We start from the raw sequence: 26,884 nt of genomic DNA on the forward strand, positions 1-26,884 counted from the left end.
TCTCTGCTTTCTAGCAAATGTGTCTCTATCTGTTATCCTCGAATGCTGATGTGTGTTAATCCTGATGTCAGAAGAATTCTCGAACCCTTGCCCAAAGTTGTCTTCACTACACTACTTTTCAACGCTGTAGATGCTGTAAGCTTAATGTAAGAAACAGGAAAGGATTTGTTTACTGGGTTTCATTTGATAGCCTCTGCACCTCTGATAAAAAGCAGAGTTGTAGTCTGAATGTTTTTACTGTCAAAAACTTTCCGTAATGAACTATTAGCTAGAAACTAAAAAAAATTTATATAGCCTTGATCATCCTGTTAAAATTTCCACAGTTTTTCTACAGTTTCTAATCTTAAGATGTGAAAAGATACTCCCAAGCAACCTGATCACATCTTCTCATTCACAAGTTTCTTGTCTTCTATATTTCATTAAATGGTACAAGAAAATAAATACTTTCAAGTTTTTGAATCTTTAGACATTTCTGTCTGGTTTATTCATAGAAATACGAGCTTCTTGATTGGGAAGTTTTGGATTGCCTGATTGCTTTCTCGTCTTTAGATCAGTCGCTGCATCATCTATTCATAAAAGAAAGTAACGGTGCTACGTTACATCATAATGCTGTTTGAAACTGTCTTATCACGCAAATGAGACATTCTTGTATTGTATTGCTATGAAAAAATAGATGAATTAGTAATCTTTCAAAAGATAGATATCTCTATGGCTAACGAGTATTTTGTCCAAAAGGATCTCCCCTCTTGCGGGGAAAAATCGATAATCGCAGGGTTTGATGTTGACTTTTAGGTTATTGTGAGTTACAGTGACCGCCATGACCAATTACCATCGCATGTAACTTAAAACTCAGGGTTGCCGGGCGCTTTATTCTTCTGGAAAAAAAATCTGCTGTCAAAGCCTGAATCGCAAACAGAAATCAAACACGAAAGTTGTTTCTTTATTCCATTTTCTCTCGCTGCGTTTGTTGGAAGAATTCATTTATGATGATTGCCTCCCTGATGGCTTCCTCTATTCAACTTTTGGTCATAAAAGTCAGTGCGTTATTCTTTGATATAATAAGAAAACAGTGCCATGTGACAGGACAATGGTCTCAAACTATCTAAGCACGCGAATCAGTGTGAACCTACTGTGTCATGCTGTAATCGACAACTGATTAATGACACTTTCTTTTTAGCCGACTTTGAATAGTTTAAAATCAAGCCACCTTATAATGCTCATATTTTTGCAAGGAATTGCTGATAGTATTTCTCTCGCTTCTATTTGTCATATTTTTTATCTGAAAAACATGTAAAGGAATTTAGACGTAATCTCTTTTCTTTTGTGGGGCATTTTATCATATGCCTGACGAATGTGACCGAGCCTAAAATAACTCAGAATCAAGATATATGTGTCTGATGTCATGATTGTGAAATTATTTTCAATCAACATTACCTTTGAGCAGTTGCTTTTTTGTTATGTAATATGATAACCGTAAAAGCGCCCCCAGGATTGGTCTTCGCCCCGAAAAACAAACTTGACCTGTGATGTCGTGGGTTTTCTGGCCAAGGACCAGTCACTCAATGTGTTATGCTCACTGGAAAATGCTCTTGGGTGCTTTCATACATATTGCACAGCATTTGCCAGCTCATATCTGCCATGGAGGCCCTCGTTAGTAATATTTCAAAGTTATTGTCGGACCAAGAGATTACTCAAACACCCTTTTATCATCCCATCCCCTACTAAGCCATAGTTAGTATCCCTTTAACTCTAGTGACAACGGCTATGTAGGAGGTTGGTTCTATTCATACAACATCATGTTCGCTTCCCAGTTTCCTTACCGACTGATTAGATGGTCCTGAACAACATCAGGTCCCCTGGAGGGAGTGATTGTGGACTCCTCCCCTTACCTGCAACACAATATCGATGCCTCACCAGCAACAAGTGTATCACATTCTGCTCTATAAACACACAACGCTCAAAGAAGTATTGGATGGCTATCTTGGGTTTTTTAGCTCAGCTGACTAAGTCAGCCGAGCTTGTCAAATAAGTTGTTCAGTGGCGTCCGTCTGTCCATCCATCCATCCATCCATCCGTCCATCCGTTAAACCCATGGTGCACATTTTGTAACCGTAAGACCTAGAGACTTCAATTTTGCATTTCTGGATACTTCTGGTCAAACTCTACTTTCAAAACAAAATTTGTCGCCATTCGACCTACTTCCTGCGAGCGAGAGTGCATGAAGGAAACTGGCCTATATCGGCCTAGGAGCAGCAGAATTAGTCGAAATATGCTCTAATATTAAGATAAAGTTCTTGAAAATCTATTTTATTGAGAAAAGTTCAAAATTTTAACAGGAGAGGGCACTACCTGCCTTTTAATTATTTCTGCCGATTCAAATTCCCGCCCGATGATGTCAGCCATCAATGAAGTCTCCTATTTGCCAGTTCTCAAAACATGGCAGCTACACAACAAAAGCAGTAGCTCCAGGAATAAATCACTGTTCACTTCAGCTTCGTAATCGATTGTACCCACACTTTATTGTGTTTTGTGTGGTGTTCCTATTCAATCAACGATGTAAGGCCTTATTATGTTGGTTTTAATTGAGAAGGTGCATTATAAGCGGCGTACGAAATACCGAAGCGGAGACAAAATGGCGGCATGTTGTTTACGCCTGGAGCTCAATGACACTCAAGTACCCAATTTTCTGCTTAAAAAGTAGTCTGGTAGGCGATATTATCACTAGTTCGTTTCAGTGGTAGTCATAAGGTCTTTAGAGACTACTTTCAGAAATTAGTTCTTGAAAATTTGGCCACATTTCTGTGAAAATGATATCGGAAGTGCATGCTCTGTTCGCGATGACATCGCCGATGTATTTTGAAGTGGAGAATTCCCACAGTATGTGCAGTGAATCGGCATGATTCTGTTCGCCTATTAAGTTTTAGTTCTACGATTCTTTCATGAGTAAAAAGTAGACATTCTAAGCAATACAATAATGTCACTCCCATAAAAATTGATTGGAAATTGAGGGAGCTACGGCATTCTGTTCGGCAACTGCCAGCGCTGAAAAAATACATTGCATACTGTACAATACCAAATGGCACATTTTAAAAAGCGCTCATTGGACAACGTAGGGAATCACCAGAAATGACGTCATCGCTGGTCTAAATAGAAAACTACGGTGGCGCAGTAGAGCACAAGAAAAGGTTTAGCATTAACTTCGTCATGCAAGCTTCAGCAACAAAACGATTTCTCATGAAAGATTTATTTGATCATCATCAGCTTGTTTCCCCTGATAGATAAAAAAATGATTTACAATTTCCATCAAAGTTTTCTATTTTGTGTATAGTCACATGTTATTTAACTGGCAAGGAGCCAAGCAGTTTTGAATATTCGCGGGAAAATACTTCGTACTTGTAAACGAGGCTATGACAATGAGTGTCCTCATTCATGGCATAAACTTCATGTTTCGGTAAATATTTTCATACGATGATTTCACCCGAATTATGGTCAGGATTGAGGAATGAACAGTGGCATAATTATGTCAACCAAAAACATTGGTACCGTAGTGAACGCAAAAGGATATCAAATACCATGGAGCATGCCATTTTCATGCATAATGAACTGAACACCGGGAAGATATTAATGATATTAACTCAGCTGAGCGCCAGGTCCTTGGGCCTCTTGTTTTATTCTCCTAGTGGATGACAGCAGGTGCATAGAATTTTGTTTATTTTCATTCAAAAAGGCATGAAGGACAGCTCCTTGTATGGCACCATTACTATAAGTATGTCAAATAACACCATACAGTATTTCGAATTTTCAGCCCGGAATGGGGCCTTTCTGACACTGACACGAGAACTAGTGTAGACAAGTGTAAGCTGTTTATTTTCATACATGGTAGAATCATATTCACATCTGACCAACTAAGCTCTTAGTAGCCTCTTCCTGTGAAATTCTAGTGACTGCAACTGTGTACCAGGAAGTTGCTTCTAGCCATGCAACCACACTGCTGATACAGCATTATATTAAATTCCTGCTCCCCTCACCAAAGAACTTGGTGGTCCCTGAACAATGTGCCCCTGGAGAGACTCGATTGTGGTCTCTCCCCTCAGTACCTGCAACAATATCGACAAGTGTATCACATTCTTCTCCATAAACAACACCTAATCAAAAAACCATTGCATCACTTCATTGGTTGGGTCGATTTTCCCGTTGGTTGACATCATCCCCAAGACAGCAGATATAAAGAAGCAGTGTCCTCATTTAGGTGGAATCAACTCCGGGAATTTCCGAGACTTGTAAAAACGTACTTGGTAGAATATTGACAGTATTTTGTAGATTGTATCAAATGTGTACACGTATGTTGTCAAAAACTCATTATGCTATGTATAACAGTTTGGTGGTTTCAGTTCTCATAATATAATAGAACCAGTCACTGCTAGAAGATTTAGAAAGACTGCCGACACCAAGCCAAATTGAGGACCTGGCCCATGATAGGTTTAGCTGAAAGCTTGTGGCCACCCGCTGCTCAATCGATTGATGACTACGAGGATGAATAGTTTTATTGGTTTTTGGTGATTGGGATTTTTTAGCGGTTTCTTCATTCATTTCCTACAGTTGACAAGAACCACATTTCAGTACAATCAGAAGCACAAGGTGAAAATGGCTAAGGTTAACATTTTTGGGGGGTTTGCAGAAAGTAGCTGTTACCTAAAGCAGCCATTGAGGGAACAGTTTGTCTAGAAATCTGTTTGCATTGTTGACAATTTGCATTTACAAATCTGTTTGAAAAGGCATTTTAAACTTTTTGACCATTGTTGTTGGGAAAGGCATACACCGATGCCTGAGCCTTTTGCCTCATGTATTGTATGTACCAATATGCACTATTACTGTTCAATGCCAATTCAGTATAGGTGAAACGCTCATCCCACATTGAGGAAGAATACTCAATGGAGAACTACCCCTCCAGAGTGAAAGAAAAGCAAATAGACCGCTAAGTAGTTCCTTTCTCTGATGAACAACGAAGTGATTCTGTCCATGGTAATTCTACTAAGTACACCTTGATAGACCCAGAAGGCCACCGGGGCAACTAAAACCAATATAATGCATTTTGTAATTGGTATTAATAAGGTGTAATGAATGCTGAAGGTAATACTCATCAAGGCCATTGCTCCATTTCATGAAAAGGAAACTGGATGTGAAATATTAACCTAACAATTGTAGTGCTGTTGCTATGTCCAGCAGTAGCGTTACGCATTGCTGACTCATGATTGGTTGAATTAAAGCCATAAAATTTATTACAAATGCGTTAACACATCTTTAAATACATGTATGTCAATCTCGCATACAAAATCCTCAATAAGTTCATTCTTTTAAAGATTGTTTCAGGTTATTGCTACTACCTTAGGAACTTGCAGTAACACATGATAACTGGGCTTTGTGTAGTTACCCTGCCAGAAGCAATGATCCACCCATAGTCATAACAATGACCTAATTGCACTCATGATATATCTGCTATTGTCCAGGCAACTTCATTTCCTGCCATGAGCCAAGCGACATTCTCTACTTTGTGTCCATCTATCATCCTCCCAATCCAAAGGTCTAAACAAAGGATACCTTGAGCCCTTTCTATAACTTGCTTCTCGGAGGATTGTATCCCGAAATGGCTCGATTTTAAATTGGCAGTGGGAAATTGAAGTCATCTATCATGAACACTCAATGGTATGATGGATAAGGGGCATTGTGTATGGTGTTTATTGGCGAATATACGAAAAATAGTTTCTTTGAAGAAATTGGTCGATCCATCATTTTTGCAGGATCGGTTATACGACTATCAAGGTTGACTGTTTTCAAGTAATTTGTTACAGTATATCAATCGCATGTGATGCCTGTTACTTCCGGGTTTTTTGTGTCCATTTTTGACAACTTTTAAAGTAAATTGGTCCTGTACTGTGAAACATTAAAATCACTTGTCCTTGCGCAACACTCAAGTTACTAAAATGGTGTGAATTTACATGGGTTACATTTATCAGGTCATTCATCCTGACTGAGTTTGATTCATTGTTTCCAGGATCAAATTTTACCTTTTGGTCCTGGGCCTGGAGTTAAAAAGTCTCCTTTGGGTGCACTACGTCAAGTCCACATGATAAACACATTTCTCATGTTTCTTGGAGACGTCTGGATGGGCCCTGGTTTCAGTATGGGGCTAGTCTATTTCCAATTCACTGAGCATATCGGGTATTGAGATCAGTTTGTGGAAACTTGATTGGAGATGGTCGCGACCAAAGATCATTCTCTCGACAAATCTGCTGTTTTCTTTTCATCAAAGTGGCTGAGTATCGGATATAAAGACAGAAAAGAACTGTGATACCTGGAAGTGATATGTAGTTCTTCATGTTCTTAGCCTAAGATACATTGCTGATGAAGAAAATAACCTGCTGCAGAAGGATTTATGTTCTTTTTTTTCAGCTGTATTATCTGGTGGCTTTATCTCTTCTTCATTGATAATTACTGCTCTTCTTTAGAGGCTGTGTTATCTGGTGACTTTTTTGGCTCTTCTTCCTTGACATTTTCCTGTTCTTTATAGCAGTGTTATCTGGTGACTTTACTCTTCTCCATTGCCATTTGCTGTTCCTCTTTAGAGTTGTGTTATCTGGTGGCTTGTCTCTTCTCCAATGGCATGTGTTGTTCTTCTTGTAGCTGTGTTATCTGGCTCCTTTGTTATCTCTTCTCCATTGCCATGTGCTGCCCTTTTTTACAGCTGTATTATTTGGTGACTTTGTTGCCTCTCTCCATTGACATTTACCATGTCTACTGTTATAGCCAGCAGCCAATGGATTACTGTTCTTTAGAGCTGTCATATCTGTTGGCTTTGTTGCTCCATTGACGTGACTACCGCAGTCATTCTCAGCCTCTAAGGCAGCTCAGCCAGCATGTCAGACAGCAATGATCCTCATTAAGGGATTATTGGCATTCTTAAAGAGATTCAGTCGTGACACTAGTCTTTATTTAGATCTGAACGTGGTAAAAATAACTAAATTGGGGATTACCTCTTAAGCAGTTCACTGACTGGAGTGAGTAATGTTATGCAATGTTATGCAATGTTACCCAGATGCCCGGCTTACATAATCAACTACCCGAGGGGAACTTGAAACTGCTAAGACATATCAGTAGAAGCTTATTCCCACCTGAGGTTTTGACCAGGCCGTTTAAAACTCCCCATTTTTATAAGCATTTCGCCACAGGTTCCCTTTAAGCTAGCCCGACAGAAGCAGAGGGCTGGATTTGCCTACCATCAACTAGCATAGTGTTACAGGCAAAATAAATGGATTTGAATCTGTTTCAGTAAAAATTACTAGGCGACCATCCCAAACGTTCACTTTGTCTTAAAGGAAGAAGACTCCTCTAAGCCTCCTTAATGGGCCAACTTGTCCAACTAGTGCATAAGATATGTTGGTTTTCCATCCAAAACGACTTCCAGCAGGACCTTAACTTCTCCAAATAAGGTCATCAGAAAATCATTGAACTGCAATAGACGATGCCCTAAAACGGGGTGTAATCGTTGGTCTGCCTGAAATTCACAAACCATGTCCAAAACTGCCTTGCAACACTGGCGAAAAAGCATTATCAGGGGTCAGGATCAGTGTGGTACTACAGGTGGTGGCGCATGGTGTCAAGCAGGGGTATTATCCTCCTGGCTAGGTAAATCCCACGCCCAAGTTGTCCCTTTAAAGCTTTTTTAAGGAGAAAATATCCCATGTGGCAAGCCACAGCCTTATAAAAAAAACATCAACATGACCAAGTGATCGTCAGATGAATTTTTTTATATGTTAAGAGTAAAATGTAAACTGGTGCCAGAAGGCAAGTTTTTCAACTGCGAATCATAAATGAGATAAACCGGGAATGTTTTGAATCAGACTATAGTGTTGATTTATAGTTATTTTTAAGTATTCATGAAAGCAATCTTCTGCCCATTCCACCTGCCAGCAGTGGTCCTGTTGCCATTACAGGCCAGACTGTTATATTGGAATTGGGTCTGTATTTGGCAGTCTAAGCTATTAATGATTCTTTATATGGACCAGAAAATAGCCACTCATGCGGTCAGGTTGAAGTAGTCTACATCTTGCATTCCACATATTCCATGGGCTGATGGAATGAACTGTATTGCCCTTGGTTTCAACACCAGCATAAAGAGGAGGAAACCTGACCCAGGAGAAAACCAGAGTACGCTGTTTAAAGTGACCTGTTCACGAGCAGAATTTCAGCCCACTTTTACATTTTCATGGCCCGAGAAAATGCACCTTCCTATTTTCGCTTCAAGTAAGCTCCGCCTCCTCAAACTACTGGGCATGCGCAATTCATAATTTATGTAGAAAAAATACAATGCCGCGAATTAAAGTTAAAGAGGGAAAGGGCCGACCGAAAAAGGCTTCAAGAGCCTGTAAGAGGATCTGAGTGTCAAAGGAAAACTATGATCGTTGGGTATTGATACGCAGTGAAGAAAATTTGAAGACAAGTGATGAGGTTGCCGGCCACTTGATAGAAATTTACGGCGAGAGAAGACCCGGTCTCCCGTTACCGTTCTTGATCGATGGCGGCTGCCGGGATGAAGAAATCGATAAAAATTCCCCGCTCTCTTCAGCATCCATCTTCGTTTCAAGGTTTCTATTACTAAGTAAAGGTATACCCCCCATACACGCATGACATAATTTGCCTCGTTTCACTACCATCATCGGGCCAATTTGATACCTACCTGTCAAATCGCCAGGATCACGTACGTGGTCATTCATTCATGAGTTTCGTAGTAAAATTCCATAGTAGTGATGTCACGCAATGATTGACAGCGGAGCGCCATGTTTCATTCATCCTCGTTCTGATTATCATATGCGCGGGAATTGAAAGCGAGGCTGTACTATTGCGTCAGATAGGTCGTTTCTCGTGCACAGGTCACTTTAAGTGTAATTGCCCTCTCTTTTACTTGAGTGTACCGTGACCTACCGGGAATCAAACCCAGGACCTCAGAAGCGGCAGGTGCTGATGTTCCTACTGCACCACTTCCACAGCCCACTGTCCTGCTGTTGGTAGCTTCCGATGCTGCACTGAAGACATTTGTCCTTATCCGAGAAGAATTGAAATAACCATTGATTTTGAAATGCTTTGATTTTTCTTTCAAAAATAGATGATACTCTGATAAATTCATCCTATTATGAAACTTTAAACTACAGGGGAACCTCCCTAAGCGGACACTTCTCTATTAAAAAACAACCTCTCTATTAAGGACACTAGTTTTGGTCCCATATCGGTACTTTCCATTCAATTTGACCTCTAATCAGGACACCTCTCCATTAAGGACAGCATTTGCTAGGCCCGAGGGTGTTGTTAATAGAGAGGTTCTACTGTATTTTGGCTTTTTCACATCAAATAGTGTAGAACAAAGTAACTGTTAAGTACATGTATAAACATGCATCAATTTTAAACCATCAATAGTGCAAAGCATAATAAGCGTATACGGCTTAATGTTTACGAAAACAGACACATCCTATATTGAATTAAGATCCACTTAGCTGTGGTGTCCTTATACATGTTGCATTTATTTATGAAGTACCGTACTCAATCAGCAACCGGCTAGTATCAACAGTCCTCTCACTACATTTACCCTAGTTAATTAAAGGCATTAATTGCTCTGCCATCAATAATTCATACTAATGGCAACATGCTGATACTCGAGAATAGAGTTGGCTGTTGATACAAATAGCTAAATTTCTCCTCATTTGCACTTGAAAGTCAAATTGATTGCCACATTCTCTTTTAAGTTCACACAATTTTTAGTTTCCTGAATCTAGGTTATACACGATTTCCCCGAAAATGAAGTGCTTGCAAAATTGACAATTTCATTGTGACAGTGTGTGATGTTGTTCGACTTTTTTGCCTCTGAAGCTTTAATGGTCACAGTATTGTATTTCTAATTGATAAAAGGCATATTTTTCATCATAATGCATTGCAAAATTCAGATGCGCGGTTAAGCTTAGGAGTTTGCAATTGCTACAGATGGCTTATTATTCCGAATTGACGAGAGGCATATTTTTTGAAAAATTTAATAAAAAGGATTGTAAAAGCACCATTTCGAGTACAGTTAGTGCCCACATGTGCTCAACATAACACTGTTCAAACAGGTGTGTCCTCAACTAGTTTTGAAGATTGCCACGCTGTCTGATTCCTACATCTGAGTGTCCAAGTAATTCCACCATTTGGAGGCTAACACGGAGAAGATCCTATGGGCAGAAGTAACCAGTCTAGGGGTGATGAGAAGCCCAAAACTCTCAGTTCTCAGCTAGGATGCACTCTTGTGCGTATTCTGTACACTTATAAGATACATGCTGTTGTTGGGATAAGTACTTTTGTTCAGATACAAATGGCTCAGTTTGATTCTTGTCCCTAATTGACAAAGGATGACATTTTTGTCCCAAAGTGCATTTCCATATCTGAATTATTCATGAAAATGTCCTGGTCATTGCCATGGCAACTCAACCGGATAACCACTGTTCTAAATTTACAAATGAAGGGTATCATTATGTAGTGGACTCGAACTCTACTGAGCTTTGGTCTGACTATTGATGGAATGGTCAAAGGGGTACACTGTTCGTAATTGCTGGTGGTCCAGGAAAACAAAAATGCAGTTACTGGTATACACAATGTAGTAGTGCAGTTATTATGCACAGGAATGTACTGAACTTGGTATTTATAGTATTTGTATAATGTCTACACAATAACAATGTCAAAATGTATGTTTAGGATGTCTTAAAACAATTGGAAATTTTCAAATTCATTTACAAATTATTTATAAACAACATAGTCTTTAAAAGAGAAAAATGCGAAATGTGCTCCAATATTTATTTCATTATTTCAAATGGCAGTCCCCATATTGGTCTTGAAGCAAACTGCCGTCCCGCCGAATAACCTACGCTAGAAAATCTTTTCCTTCTTCCAACGCATCACCATTACCCGATTGCTATTCCTTGCAGCCAATAAACGAAACCATCAAAGTAAGTTAATAAGGACACAAGTCCATCAAGTGGAAGCGATCTACATTCTAGCGCTACATGATGTAGTAAATAGTAGATTACCATGACAAGAGGCTTGCAGGACTTCACAGCTGGTCGTATCCTCAAGAAACCCAATGACTAACTCCCTGGGACTAACTCTCAGAAGAACAGTGTCAATATTGTAGTGTTCAGAAAGGCTTTCTTTGCAACAGCTGAAAGATTTATTACAAAGTGTGTTTGATTAGCGATGGGAAGCTGTTTTCGAGATAAAGCCATAACGATTAGGAGAAAACTGAATAGCCTGAAACAGTTGAGGGACAACTTGAGCCAACTTCATTATTTTGTTGCGTATCACCAACTTTACAACCTTTGCCAAATTTCTACTGGTAATTTCTCTATATCAAAGAGACAACCAGTCTATTTACATTTGTACACATGGTGTCTCAGAAAAAGATTTTAAGTGGGAAATGTTAGCTCCTGCTTCATTTAAAACTTGTTACAGAGAAATAGGATTCATTCATTGGGACATATGATAACTTTCGCTGGCTTATCCGGGGAGGGAGGGGGGGTCAAAATAGAAGAAAATTACAACTTTTAGCAGAAAACATGGGAGTGAAAGGGTTGAGATCTCCTGCTCTTCCATCTAAAGGATCAGTGAAGACATGATGGGGGCTTGTTATTCAAGAGGATGGCCAAACCCAATAACCCGATACACCATTCCATCCTTTACGCCTTCATTCCCCCTCTGAATACCATCTGTCATGGTATTTGCCGGTATGGAAATGAATCGCGCAGGTGTCCCCGACCAATCTACTACCCCCATTAATATTAGATACCCAATTTTCTCCTCGTTTCATCGCCCATCTCTCCATGATCAGGTGCATTGCATACTAGGCTGCTGTGGATTAATGATATATCTATTTCGCAACAGGTAATACCTACACACAATCATCCATCATTTCCATCTTAGACAATTCTGTGTCATTCGGCGGCAGTGTTTTTGTGTAGTTTAGGTTTCATATGGGCGATTGTGTTCATCTCCCCTTCAACTGAAAATCACAAGGCATGGTTTGATGAATCATTTTTACACAGAAAGAGTCAGAATATTTCTTTGGCGCACCTTGTAGAATTCATATAAATTAATAGATTTTCCATTAAGGGATGACAATAGGTACCACCATTCTGGCTGGAGCCTGAAATCCAAGATCAATTAGAACTCCTTCAAAATGACGTGAATGCTCATTTAAAACCTGGGAGGCTGTTCTCTAGAAAACAAAGAACAACTTCCCACCCTTGAAATTGCCATTCACTTTGTTTTGAAAGAGATTTAATTGCTTTTAGATTTCAAGTTCTAGCCAAAATGGTGGTATGTGTTGCCTACCATTAACTTCTTCTAATTGAATTAAAACTGTCTAATTGAGTTTCAATAAGGCACTAATTGAAATTACCAGTCTGGAGTTGCATGCTTGAGTACACAGTTAGCTTTTGTGTGACGTTGGTAAGTTGGTTTTTATCGGAATAAAACGGGATAATTTTGGAGATGGGATAATTGGAGATGCAGGAATCTTGCTAAGATGAATAGATGGTTGCACACAATGTCATTATTCCAATGAAATGGTCCAGGGACCATGTACTCACCTCGGGTAATGTAATGCATGTCATTTGCAGTGGATATGGGGAGAACAGTTTCTGCCTAATTTCACCAGTTTTGATTCCATTCAATAATATTATTCTTCTCGGCTCAATATCAATGGTCGATGGATTTGACTGAAAATCAGTGACAACGGACGATGGACGCCACGGTATCGTATAAGCTCCCCAGAGGTGAGCTAAAAAGTGTGCGACATCAGGATGTTCTCTCAATAGGAAATTCTGTTCATTTCCAAATGCGTTACGAAGGCCGCATTTAAAACGACAACCAATTAGTTCCAGACGTCCTTGGAAAGGTTGTGATCTCCTCTTTCTATGAGATCTATCTGAGCTTAATGTTAAAAGACCAACTTCATAAATCAGTTCATAAATTTGAAAACTGAATTTGAATTTGAAGTTTCCAATTCTGCAAATGCGTACTGAATAGATAAATTACAACAATGCCATTGAGTAGACTGACATATTTTTTTAATAAATGTCACGTTTCAGAGATGATGTGCACAATAACTGCATAATGACATTGTTTACCTGTTGGGCTTATTTCTATCTACCTGTGGCATAAGAAAGTACAATGGAACCTCCCTTAGCGGACACCTCTATATTAAGGACACTAGGTTTGGTCCCAAATTGTTTGTTTCCATTCAATTTGACCTTTCTGTTAAGGACAGCACTTGTCAGCCCCTAGGGTGTCCTTCATTGAGAGGTTCTTCTGTACAATGAACATGAATGGCTTCGGCCTTTAAAGTTTCTTTGAGACTGTCTTGGGAGACAGGAAATTGAATAGCCAAATGTCACTAATGGATACTTTGCGCCAGACAGGTCATGTTCCCCCAATTAACTTCAGAGTGCACTGAATCCAAATGATCACATTCTACTTGATATCCCTGTAAGCATGAATAAATGGTCTCTCTGTATTTATATGTAATCTTGGTATTGCAAAGTTCACGGCAACCTGGTCAGGATCTGCTGTCCATTTGTATTGTCTTGACTATGTATACCGTGTATGAATTCCTTGAAACTGTCTCGTGGTTTACGAGCAATCAGACAGGTAATCCAAGGCTTTGACCGCTTCCATAATCTATCAATAATTCATCTTAGTAAGCTGGTGTCTCGTTGCACAGTTCTGACCAGCAAGTCAAGAATACCCATCAGACTCCGAGAGGTTGGCTTTGACCATCACTCAACAAGTCAAGAATTTCCAGTCTAAAAATTCAATTTAAAAGATATCTAAAGATGAAACTAGTGGGAGGTCCGATGACAGATTGGTTAGGCTGGGCTGTGAAAACTTGGACATGTTTGGTTGAGGGTGTCCATGATGATTTGAAAGTCCACCTCCATGGTTGAGAGGTTGGCCTGGCCATCACTCAACAAGACAATAGTCTCCATCAGCAGCTTCTGACAAGAAATTTAGGATGTTGCCAGTTCGAGGTCAGGGGATGGTTGGGGTAGGCTGGGCTAAACTTGGACATGTCTTGGTTGCGGATGTTGCTGATGGTTTGAAAGTCCATGATGGTTGGATGCATCCTACTCTTTGCTTAAGGTTCAAGCCAACAGCCTCCATCATTTAGCTTCTAATATGGAGTTCAGATAATTGGGGCGCCTGGACTGAAATCTTGGACTGGTTGAGGTCAAAAGTCTGTTTCCTTGGCTGGGCTTAACCTTGGAGCATGGTTCTTACCAGAATGCTTAATCTCAATCAACGTGATCGATGGCTTCTGAAAGAAATTAGGATGTGAGTGGAGCAAGGTCAGATGATGGATGGAGTTGACTGCATAGTCAAGGCTATAGGTCAGGAAGTCCATGGCCATTGATGTGTTCGCCATACATTAATAAGCATGTTGAAATTAGTTGTGACACAATTATCCCCTCAAGAATAAATTGAGATGAAATTAATGATTGCCGTCACAGAGAATTGGATGTGTACAATGTCTGCCTAAATTTGAGTGGAATGGAATCGTCAAGAATTTAGGAAGGTTACAGCTAGATAGCCTCCACAGCTGATAATGACAGACAGACCACTTTCCTTGAACTAATGACTTGCCTGTACCAGTCTGATATACAGTGGAACCTCCCTTAGCAGACACTTCTCAATACAGGACACCCTCTCTATAAAGGACACTCTCTCTATTAAGGACACTTTCGGTGTTTCCATTAATTTTTTCCTCTGTAAACAGGCCACCTCTCTATTAAGGACATCACTTATCAGCCCTGAGGGTGTCCTTAATAGAGAGGTTCTACTGAATGTATACTTTCAGCCTAACATCTCAACATGTGGCAAAAAAAGGAATTTAAATGACATTTAGGAGTCTTGGATAATTTGGGTCACCTCTTTTTTTTCACTGGTATCTGACAGGATCGAGGTAATGAAGAAAAAAGTAGGTGCACACGATTTTTCCAAGGACAGAGAGGGCAGACATGCCCTGGGCAGATACTGTTGGTCAAGTTTTTATTGCACTTGTTTTTTAACGTAGAGTTGTGTTGCTGATGAGACAGGTCGATCGTTGCTTCATGCAGATCAATACTCACAAAGGCGTATTCCATTTCTCCATTTATTCAAAAACTTGAAAATTGAACTTGAATTTTCAATCGTGTAAATAAGCATCTGAATGTAAATTTCAACAATGCCGTTTTAAGAACACATATGAAAATACTTTTAATGCCAAGCTTCAGAAAAATTGCTTGCATGATAAATGCACTCTGGTAATATATATTTCCGTTGATGAGCTGCTAGAAAAAACTGTCAACGGAACAGTGTAGACCTTAAGGTTCCTCGGAATTGGAATATTAAATTGAAAACTTTTGCATCACAAATGAACTGTCATGCTATTTATGTGAAGTGTTTGGATTTCTTTTCAAGAAACCATCTCTAACATTTTCAAGCAACTAAACCTGCTAAAACTACATACTGACAGCACAAAATAAGCTTAATAGTTATTATTTTGTGTAAAATTATAGCTATCGTGTTGTCAGTGGTTGTGTGCTTGGCAGTTGATTTGAGGAGGGGGGAGACATTGAGCTCTTCCTTTCACTTGCCTGCGGTCTGAGTGTTGATGTATTAACCTTCAGCCCCAAAGTGATGTAGTGATTGAGAAATCATTACTGTGCACTGGGGCAAGGACTGATCATTCATCCTGATTGATCATCATTGAGTCGGGTTAAAAAATTTCATGAAGCGTGAGGGAGCTTGAAGCAGAAGCTAGGGAGTCAACTTTGGCTGTCATTTCCGAGTTGGTGATTGATGTCGCTTTCCCACAAGTTATTATCGTAATGGTCCCAGGGATCAGGATTGCACTTTAGTTGGATTAACAACTTTGTCAGTGTTAGTGTTGTTTGGAGCTGGATAACATTCTGGTTGACTCGATTGAACCTTTGTGTAGCAGTAACAATCCCGGGTCAGAAAGCAAAACATCACCACTGTAACACCTTCATTGAAATTTTACGTTGACCTACATCAAACCTACAAATTGGTTGCCGGAAATTTAACGCTCATATGTCTTGGATGAAAAGTTTCATAAAAGTGTGAGAGAGCTTGAAGCAGAAGCTTAAGGAATCAACTGGTTGTCATTTCTGAGTTGGTGATTGATGTTGCTTTCTGACAAGTTATTACCGTAATGGTGCCAGGGCTCAGGATTGCACTTTAGTTAGATTAACTACTTTGTGTTGTTCGAAGGTGGATGTCATTCTGGTGGTTCTCTGGATTAAACCTGTGTCTAGCAGCAGCAGTTGATGAGCTGTTACAATCCTGCTACAAAAAGTAAGAAAAGATCACCATTTTAGAGAGTGTAGAGTAGCTAGGATGCAGAAGCAAATACTAGAGCATCTTATCTTGCACTTGGTTTCATATTTTTAGCTCACCTCTTAGCAGAGGTGAGCTTATCCCATACCGTGGCGTCCGTCGTCCGTCGTCCGTCGTCGTCGTCGTCGTCGTCCGTCGTCCGTTAGCAGGGCACGTTTCGTAACTGTTAGAGCTATTGAGTTGAAACTTGGTACACATGTACCCTTATGTAATGACACCTTCGAGACCAAGTTTCGGTCCGATTCGTTTCATGGTTTGGCCACCAGGGGGCCAAACGTTAAAAGTGAAAATATGCAATATCTCCTTTAATAGTAGTCGGGAAATTTTGAAAAAAATATGGTAGGTACTTCTAGCAAAGGTGCATCATATATCCTCCGGGTTTTTGATTTGACCTCCTTTTCAAGGTCACAGAGGTCAAATGGTGTAAATTGGCCGTTAGGATGTAACGATGGCACGTTTCTAAACTGCAATGACTATTGATACCAAATTTGGTACACATTTACCCCTTAGTCAGGTGATCTCAGGGACCGAAGTTTGGTCCAATATGATTCACCACTTGACCACCAGGGGGCAAAATCCAAAAACCTTAAAAATGTGATTATTCCTTAACTTCTTGCCCGATTGCCACCAATTTGATATAAGATGGGTACATCTAACCACTATACAGTATTTGTCACACAGGTTTTTAATTTGACCTTCTTGTCAAGGTCACAGAGGTCAAATGGCGTAAATTCGCCGGCAGGCCGTAACTATGGCACGTTTCTTAACTGCAATGACTATTGATCACAAATTAAGTACACATGTACCCCTTGGTCAGGTGATCTCAGGTACCGAAGTTTGGTGCGATCTGATTTGCCGTTTGGCCTCCAGGGAGGGGGCCAAATCCTAAATTCTTCAAAATGCCATTATTCCTAGTTATGACTTGCCCGATTGGCACCAATTTTATATCATAGGTACATCTAATTCTAACAACCATTCAATGTGTCACCCGGGTCTTCTTTGATTTGACCTACTTTTCAAGGTCACAGAGGTCGAATGTACTGTGAATTGGCCATTTTGGGGAAATTGTAATTGCTTGGACCTACATCAAACCTAACACTACATGACACAATACCATGCTCTTTATCCATCTTTCCACCACATGAGGTGAGCACAATGGCCCTGGCCATTTCATTAACAAAAGGGGTTTGTCACAAGATCATCACCATCAAACACACTGCATCCCTAACGTGAAGGAATCAATTGCATCAGACGTCTGGTCACAAGATCAATACCATAAGAATGAATATAATACTGAGCTGATCATATCATTCTGATGGACCGTGATAGCCATTAGCAACACAGATAAACCCATTGTCTGATCACAGTTCGCACCAAACGATCCATCTCTCTTGGGAATTGCTTCCATTGATAGAGCCTTTGGTGAGTTTGGTCACTTGCGCCATTATCGATCAGTGACTCGATTATCACCCAGGAATGGACGATTGTCATGATTGTTGGTCACTGGAACAAATGGATTGGATAACTCTGTGAGTAACGATGACCAATACAACTTGATTGGTTTCTAGTCACTGGTTGTAGGACACTTGCATCCGAAACTGCTGGTAATATTGCTGATAGTTCGTTATTTGAGCCATTATCAATCCATGACTCCGTTATCACCCAGAATTGGGCTATTGTTGGTAAATCTGTTGGTAACTTGAACAAATGGATTGGATAACTTGGGATGATGATGACCAATATGATTTGGGTGGTTTTCTTTCGCAGTTATAGGACACTTGAATATCTGTGAGTGCTGACAATATTTGTGATGGCTTGTTATGTGAGCCATTGTAAATCTTTGACACAATTATCACCCAGGAACAGGCTATTGTTAATCATTATCAAACAAATGGATTGGATAACTTGGGATGATGATTACCAATACGATTTGGGTGTTCTGCTGTCAAAGTTATAGGATATTTAAATGTCTTTGAGTGCTGAAAATATTCCTGAAGATGCTGACGGCTTTATCGTTACTTGTGTCATTATCGATCTTTGACGCGATTTTTACCTGGAATTGACGGGGTATTGTTGGTCACTAAAACAAATAGATTGAAATACTTTGGATGATGATAACCGATACCATTTGGGTGGTTCTTGGCACAGTTATAGGACACTTGAATGTCTGTGAGTGCTGCTGGCAATATTCTTGATGGTTTGTTACTTGGGACATTATCAAACATTGACTCAATTATCAGCCTTGGAAGGGCGATTATTGGTCACACAACAAATGGGTTGGATCGCTGTAGATAATGTTGACAAATATGATGTGAAATGTTTCTTATAACATTTATAGGACACTTGCATGTCCAAAAGTGCTTAGAATTGCTGATAGTTTGGTTACCTGTGCTGTCATCGATCCATTGACTCGATTATCAGCCAGGAATTGGCTATATATAGTTGGTAACTCATCAAACAAATGGATTAGATCACTTGAGATGATGTTGACCAATACCATTTGATCTGGTTTCTCGTCTCTGTAACAGGACACTTGAATGTCTGATTGACTGCTGACAATAATCCTGATGGCTTCATTGTTACTTGAGCCAATATCAATCATGGGCTTGAATATCACCCATATATGGGCTGTCATTGTTCTTTGGATCCAATGGATTGGATAACTTTGGATGCTGATGACCAGTACAGATCCAGTGGTTTCTTGTTCCATTGATAGGACACTTGCATGTCTGAAATTGCTGAGAATAGGTGATAGTTTGGTTTATTGTGCTGTGATCGATGAAATGGGTCAATTATCACCCAGAAATGGGTTATTGTTGGTCATAGATCAAATAAATGGATTGGATCATTTGAGATGATGTTGACCAATACAACTTGAATGGTTTCTTGTCACAAAGTGCTGTTTATACTATAAGAAACTGTCGAGTGTGGTCCAAATGATTTGCATTCATGCTAATAAAGGGGTTCTTGACTTTGACCACAGATGACAACAGATGGCGTTGTGTCATATATTTGCACTCTTCCTCCATTAGATCAACTTCTGATAGTGCGGCCAAAGAATCAATTTATATGGATCAAACGATTTCAGTGACGCTTTGCCAAAATTACCCAGTTGCAGTCATTCCAAAATTCTCCATCATCTTTCTTATCTTCTGCCCTTTAGAGAATGGCCAATAAAATGACACTGTTACATGTGTTATGGAATCCAATATCAACTTCAAACAATCTGATCATCTTCCAATAAATCGCCTGGGGCCGATACAAGCTCCAGAATCTCCAGTCAATAGTAAAATAAGATGACTTTATTAGCTCTCAATAAATAATGCTGTCCTTTGGCTTTGGCAATCATCCCTGTTGTGAATTGAGCCCTGAAACTGAACTCTCTTCGAGAGTTATTTCAAGGGTTCAAGACTCAAAGAAAATCCAATTTCGGATGTGGTTAATGACAGGTAAATAACAGATAGACCCGCTTGTTTGCCAAGTGATACAATAGGGTGGGCCTAGGGGCTTGCTTATATCAATAAAGTTGGGTGTGAAAATAAAATATCTACCCCATGAATTCATAGGTACATAGTGCTTAGCCATGTGACTTGGCTGTGAGGAAAGTTTACAAATTGAATGTCTGATCAAGTAGACAGTGCTACTCAATGCTGATCTGCTAGTATAGGCAGATGAACACTGCCCCTAATATACTGCTGATTCAGGCTTGGCTAATATATCAGAAATGGTTCCTGCAGATTTAACCGCAGCCACCATTCATCAAATTACCTGGTTGGACATTTTGTGATGTCTGGTGTATATCATGATTTTGTCCATAAGGAGTGCTTATTTTTCTAACCTGCTTCCTGATAAATTGATTTATGATTCTCTCCTGGGAGGATATGATCCTGGCTTTATTGAAAAATTGTTTGAAACTGTGATTTATTGACCATATGTACAGGATGGAGTTTGTTTAACATTGGTTGTGTTCAAAATCTGGTTGGTTAAATCTTAAGGGGCATTCAGTCGATCCCAACTGGTTCCAATCTATAATGCATTTAACATGCATTACTGCGGCCTGGGCTGAGTTGTTCAAAATAACTTAAGCTTTATTGGAGACGTTAAGTCTTAACGTGAAAGTTTTATTGTGTTTAACTAGAAGAGATAACGTCTTTATAAGGATACTTATCGAAACCGTTAGGGATAACGTGACTTTTTTGCTTTTGAACAACCGGGGTCTGATGAATTAGATAAATATATACACCTAAGATGTTGCTGTGGATTATAAATAATAAATAAATAATAACAAAACATTAATTTCATCGGTGCCTTTCCGTGGGGCACCACGCTCAAGGTGCATCACCACTCCATCATATAGAAGTCTTCAACTCTGCAACAAGTTGCTTTGAAAATCTGATATGTGACGCAAAAAAAAAAAGAAGAACCCTGTCATCAGCAATAACTGCATGCTGTTTGCATTGAAATTATGTATTCATTTCTCTTATGACACTTGACAGGTGGTATTCCAATACCAATGCCTTGCCATTTCCCTCTCAAAAAAAATCAATAATTGATTACAGGGCTTGAAGCAGCATGTTACATTCCTGTCACAGAGCATCCCTGAGAAAAGTCTATCCAGCTACCAGCTGACAGGATATATGTCTTCATGTGCTGCGAGTGGTATCATGTCCTCAAGGCCAGCATCTTTACTTAGCTGTTCCGACATAGTTAATTGGAATGAGTGTGGTATATTAAGTATCACTGAAAGCTTTAATGGAATTGATCGCATTTTCTGAGTGCCGGTAGTGCGATCATATTGAATCTTTAAAAATATTTATCAAGAAAAAAAAAGGTAAAGTGATAATGCGCTATTTTTTAAAAGGTGTTAAAGGAGTACACTGTTTTTATTACCATGGTACTCATGGTCCAGGAAAATAGAAATGTAGTAATATACACAGTGCTGTAGTGCAGTTATTATGAATACGAATATCTATATGATTTTTCTCCACAATGGCAATGTTCAGTACCAAAAATGTGACCCGCTCTACCAAAACTAGGCGCTTGTCGCATCTGAACTTGACAGGTTGATACGGACTTGTTGTTCATTTCCCTATTGTAGACCTTTTGTGAAATGTGACCAAATCAGTTTGTAATAGACTTCACAAAAGGTCTACAATAGGGAAATGAACAACAAGTCCGTATCAACCTGTCAAGTTCAGATGCGACAAGCGCCTAGTTTTGGTAGAACGAGTCACAAATATATTTTGTCAGTACCTATTTACGCAGTTAATATTTCAATACACTCATCTTTAATTGTGAAAACCAGCATCAAAACGACGATCTGCCATTTGTGCATCATCAAGATCTATAAAGGCCCCAGCTGTTCTGGTTGGTTTCGGGCAATTGTTAGCCAACATGTGACCACATTGTACATTATCAATTTCAAAGCATAGGGACATGCTGTACCAACAGTCAACCCCATGTCGTTTCATTTTAATTTTGCAAATTGTAAGTCGGGAGCTTATTCTTCATTCCAACTGATCACTGGTCCAATCTTTCTCCAGACAAGTTAACAACTGCTCCCTGGTCGCGATAACTCTTAATATCGGTGTCAGTATCATTGAACAATGTGATGAACTAATGAGTCTTGTTGGGTTTCTCTCCTGACATAAAATCCAGTCATCCTCAATCTTATCAGTTCAGAAGACCGAAATATGAATAATAGAGTGAATTGCAAAGATATCAAGATGAATGATGAATGTGGAATTCCTCTCCTTCATTCATTGTATGAATGTGTTGGAATTGATCTATCAATATTTGTGACCACGTGACAACAAAACAAGCCAGATGCCACACAGAAGATGAACCTAAATGACACCAGGAGATAATGGAAGAAATTGATGTACTCAGATTTCACAAAAGGCAGACAATAGGGAAATGAACAACCAGCCCGTCTCAACCTGCCAAGTGGAGAGCAACGTATGCCTCGCTTTGCTGTGACGAGGGTCACATTTGTCAAATGAAGAAGTTTGGCAAAATCAGCCATCATGGCCCTAGACGCCATCACGGTGCCAGTGTCAGCATCAGTAAGCAATACGATGAACCATGTATCTTGTTTGTGTCTTACCCGACATGGAATCTGTTATCCTGACATCTTGTTTCTTATCTGTTCAAGAGTGTCCGGCAAATTGATGGAAATTCTGAATACGAATAACTCAAAGACAAGATCTGAATGCATCTGCCATTATGAGAAAGCATTCTATAGCTGATGCGGTAGTCCCACTTTGTGTCTGTCTAACTGGCAGTATCATGGCTTCTCTTTCCGTTAAATATTTCTCTCAGATGTCCACTGAAAGGCTTATAGTAAACCCAGAAAATGTTTCCGGCCATTTTATTGTGATGGCAGTTTTGGGGAATATGTGATGTTGTTTTGCCCCTTACCTCACTATTTAGATAGTTCATGCCTACTCCAATACATGGTCTATTGTCTTTAAATAAAGCATGCTCGCACCTAAGCCTAAATTCCTGTTGTTCTACTGTCTTATCAAAGGGGTCATCAGGGCAAATCTTGATAACATCGAGCACCACGAAACAGCTCTCCTGGGGGTTGATAGGCCTAAACATTTAATGAATGTGATAGCAAATCTGTTCCAAGTATCTCCAGGAATCGTTTGGTGTATCATTCACTGTCCCGATGCGATTGCGATGGCTTAGATGGAGACGATGTCCAGTTTGGCCTTTGACCAATAGATGTATGGTAAGATGGGGAACCTGCAATTGCTGCATTGAATGCTGTTGCTTTGGAATCCGCTCTCTGTGTTGTCATATGAAAGCTTTCTGTCACTCGGATATACAACGGCACCTTTGGAAATGTCTGCAGTGTATCAAGGATCATTGAAAGCCTTTCTAGTGTGCCACTGCAGTTGGGCAACAATTGGGTTTAGTGCCACTATGGTTGGGCCACAATTTGGTTAAGTGCCACTATGGTTTGGTTTCAATTGGGTTTTAAAATAATGCTACTGGTTTCAAACTTTGGGTTCTGTGCTGAAGAGCTGTGTCAAACTTGTGTCACCATCTAAACCAACGAAGGATTTGAATATTCAAACTTCAATAATCAAAGTTTGGCTTGTCTGCATTGGCAACATAGAAAATCAGTTGGTCTTAATGGCACTCATAACAGCTCATTTTTTACTGTTCATGCTCTGGACATTGTATGTTATTGAGCTGCTCGGTCTAGACTGCTCTTAGAGTAATCCAAATACTATGATGATATTGCAATCAATTTAATCTCATCCGAAGAATGCTTGAAACGTATATGCATTCTGTGTATAAAATCATTAAGTTACACACTTGTCATTCTGGTAAACATCCGTGAAACAAGTAATAAGAAGGTAGAGTCAAATATCATATCCATGATCTGCTGCTGGAATGAAGTGGCAGCATAGTTCATTGTAACTCTCCACCCTAGCACGCCGAGTGGTTTTCTCAATGTTTGCAGTACTGGTAACCATTAGGTTGGGTACACTAACTTCTTCAGCAATGATGAAATTGTCTGATACCCCTCTCACCCTTTGTTTGTTTTGAACTCTTAGAACTTCCCTTGCAACCGATATTTCTTTGCGAAGCGCTTTTTTTACTGTTTGCTTATCAATTACGTTAGAGATATTGGCTTCCTCACAATCGTTAAAAATCAAAAACTGGCTGGAACTTTTATTAACTGCTTCACTAGTTGTCATAGCAATTCTGTGCAACTCGCGCATGTTTTAAACTGAGAGAACTCAGGAGTTTTTTGCATCTTTCAGTTGAAGAGGCTTTTTAGCTCACCTCTTAGCAGAGGTGAGCTTATCCCATACCGTGGCGTCCGTCGTCCGTCGTCGTCGTCGTCGTCGTCGTCGTCGTCGTCGGCGTCGTCGTCGTCGTCGTCGTCGTCGTCGTCGTCGTCGTCGTCGTCGTCCGTCGTCCGTTAGCAGGGCACGTTTCGTAACTGTTAGAGCTATTGAGTTGAAACTTGGTACACATGTACCCTTATGTGATGACACCTTGGAGACCAAGTTTCGGTCCGATTCATTTCATGGTTTGGCCACCAGGGGGCCAAACGTTAAAAGTGGAAATATGCAATATCTCCCTTAATAGTTGTCGGGAAATTTTGAAAAAAATATGGTAGGTACTTCTAGCAAAGGTGCATCAGATATCCTCCGGGTTTTTGATTTGACCTCCTTTTCAAGGTCACAGAGGTCAAATGGTGTAAATTGGCCATTAGGATGTAACGATGGCACGTTTCTAAACTGCAATGACTATTGATACCAAATTTGGTACACATTTACCCCTTAGTCAGGTGATCTCAGGGACCGAAGTTTGGTCCAATATGATTCACCACTTGACCACCAGGTGGCAAAATCCAAAAACCTTAAAAATGTGATTATTCCTTAACTTCTTGCCCGATTGCCACCAATTTGATATCATGGGTACATCTAACCACCATACAGTATATGTCACACAGGTTTTTAATTTGACCTTCTTGTCAATGTCACAGAGGTCAAATGGCGTAAATTCGCCGTCAGGCCGTAACTATGGCACGTTTCTTAACTGCAATGACTATTGATCACAAATTAAGTACAGATGTACCCCTTGGTCAGGTGATCTCAGGTACCGAAGTTTGGTGCGATCTGATTTGCCGTTTGGCCTCCAGGGAGGGGGCCAAATCCTAAATTCTTCAAAATGCCATTATTCCTAGTAATGACTTGCCCGATTGGCACCAATTTTATATCATAGGTACATCTAATTCTAACAACCATTCAATGTGTCACCCGGGTCTTCTTTGATTTGACCTACTTTTCAAGGTCACAGAGGTCGAATGTACTGTAAATTGGCCATTTTGGGGAAATTGTAATTGCTTGGACCTACATCAAACCTAACACTACATGACACAATACCATGCTCTTTATCCATCTTTCCTCCACATGAGGTGAGCACAATGGCCCTGGCCATTTCATTTGTATCTTTCAGGTGAAGAGGCTTCAGTGCACACACATCTACTCTTCTCATGGAGTGGTTTTCTTACTGTTTGCTGTAGCAGTTGGTTTGGAGTGCGAGATATTGGCTTTCTCAAGATGATGAAATTGGGGAAATTGGCCGTTACTTCAGGCACTGCTTTGCATCATTTTGTGTCGATTCTAGCTGTGCTACTATTGCACGTATTGACCTTGGCAATAAGACTCTTGACAGGTTTGAGTTGAAATCTCTATTGTACTGTCCTCCCTGAGTGGTTTTATCACTATTTGCTGTATCAGTTTGTTTCGAGTCCAAGATATTGGCTTCATCGAAATGAGGAAATTGGTCGGTGCTTTGCATAATTTTGTGTCGATTCCATGAAACTGCTGCATGTATTAACCTTGGCAACTGTCATGACAAGTTTGAGTGGAAGTTTCGATTCTACAGTCTTCCCTGAGAGGTTTGTTTCACTGTTTGCTGTATCAGTTTGTTTGGCGTTCTCAAGATGATGAAATTGGGGAAATTGGCTGGTACTTCTGTCACCCCTTCACTTGTTCTTGATGCCATGTCGGTTCTGTGCAATGTATGCATAAGTTGCCTTATCTATTCTACTTGCCTTATTGAGAAGTTGGCTCAATGTTAGCTGTATCAATTTGGTTGGAGCCTAAGCGGTTGGCTTCCTCATTGAGATGAAGTTTCTCAAGTACTGATACTGCCAGCCAGATACTTCACTCACTCCTTCACATGAAGAAATCGATTTTCGGCAAGTGCCCTTTGGCAGTAAAGTACATTATAGGTAACATAAATAAATTTTATCTTGGCCTCTGCGTACAACAATGTATGCCAGCTTATACCAGCGTGCTTTTAACGTATAAAACTTATACCAAACCTATCCTAACTTATGTCAGTATACACCAGCGTGTTGGTGAAAATTCACATACGTTGGCATAAGTTACTGCTGTACATCATAGTGTCTCAGCAGCATTATACTAACGTGCTTTTAACATATACAACTTTTACCAAACCCATCCCTAAGTTTTGTCAGCAAACATTTGGGTGTTGGTGAAAATTCACCGGCGGCATACATTACTGCTATGTCATTTTGTGACAGCACCATTATACCAGCATGCTTTTAACGTATAAGACTTATACCAAACCAACCCCTCACTCATGTTAACATACACCAGGGTGTTGGTTAAAACTTTTCTCTTCCTGTAGACATGGTAGAGGCTGATTTGAGTCAATCCTTCTTCATATGATTGAGAGGTGAACTCTTCTCTCTTAAGCGAACGTTACCTTTCCTGGTTCCTATTTCCCCCATTAAAACATCAGGTCACAATAGCTTCTCAACTTGGTATCTTCTTTTATTGCTAATTTGAGTTTTGTCCTGGCTTTGTAATGGAGAAGAAACACGTTGATGTAAAAGCATTAAGTTCGAAATGCA

At 39.9% G+C, this 26,884-nt stretch overlaps 1 protein-coding gene across 3 annotated transcripts in view; it reads left to right on the forward strand.

Annotated features, from left to right (window-relative positions):
- The window catches only part of LOC135485699 (serine/arginine repetitive matrix protein 1-like), a 148,875-nt gene that overhangs the window by 29,904 nt on the left and 92,087 nt on the right, over window positions 1–26,884 (forward strand). The window lies entirely within an intron of this gene.

The sequence above is a fragment of the Lineus longissimus genome, chromosome 3 (assembly GCF_910592395.1).
Source record: "Lineus longissimus chromosome 3, tnLinLong1.2, whole genome shotgun sequence".
NCBI classification, from domain to species: Eukaryota; Metazoa; Nemertea; class Pilidiophora; order Heteronemertea; family Lineidae; genus Lineus; species Lineus longissimus.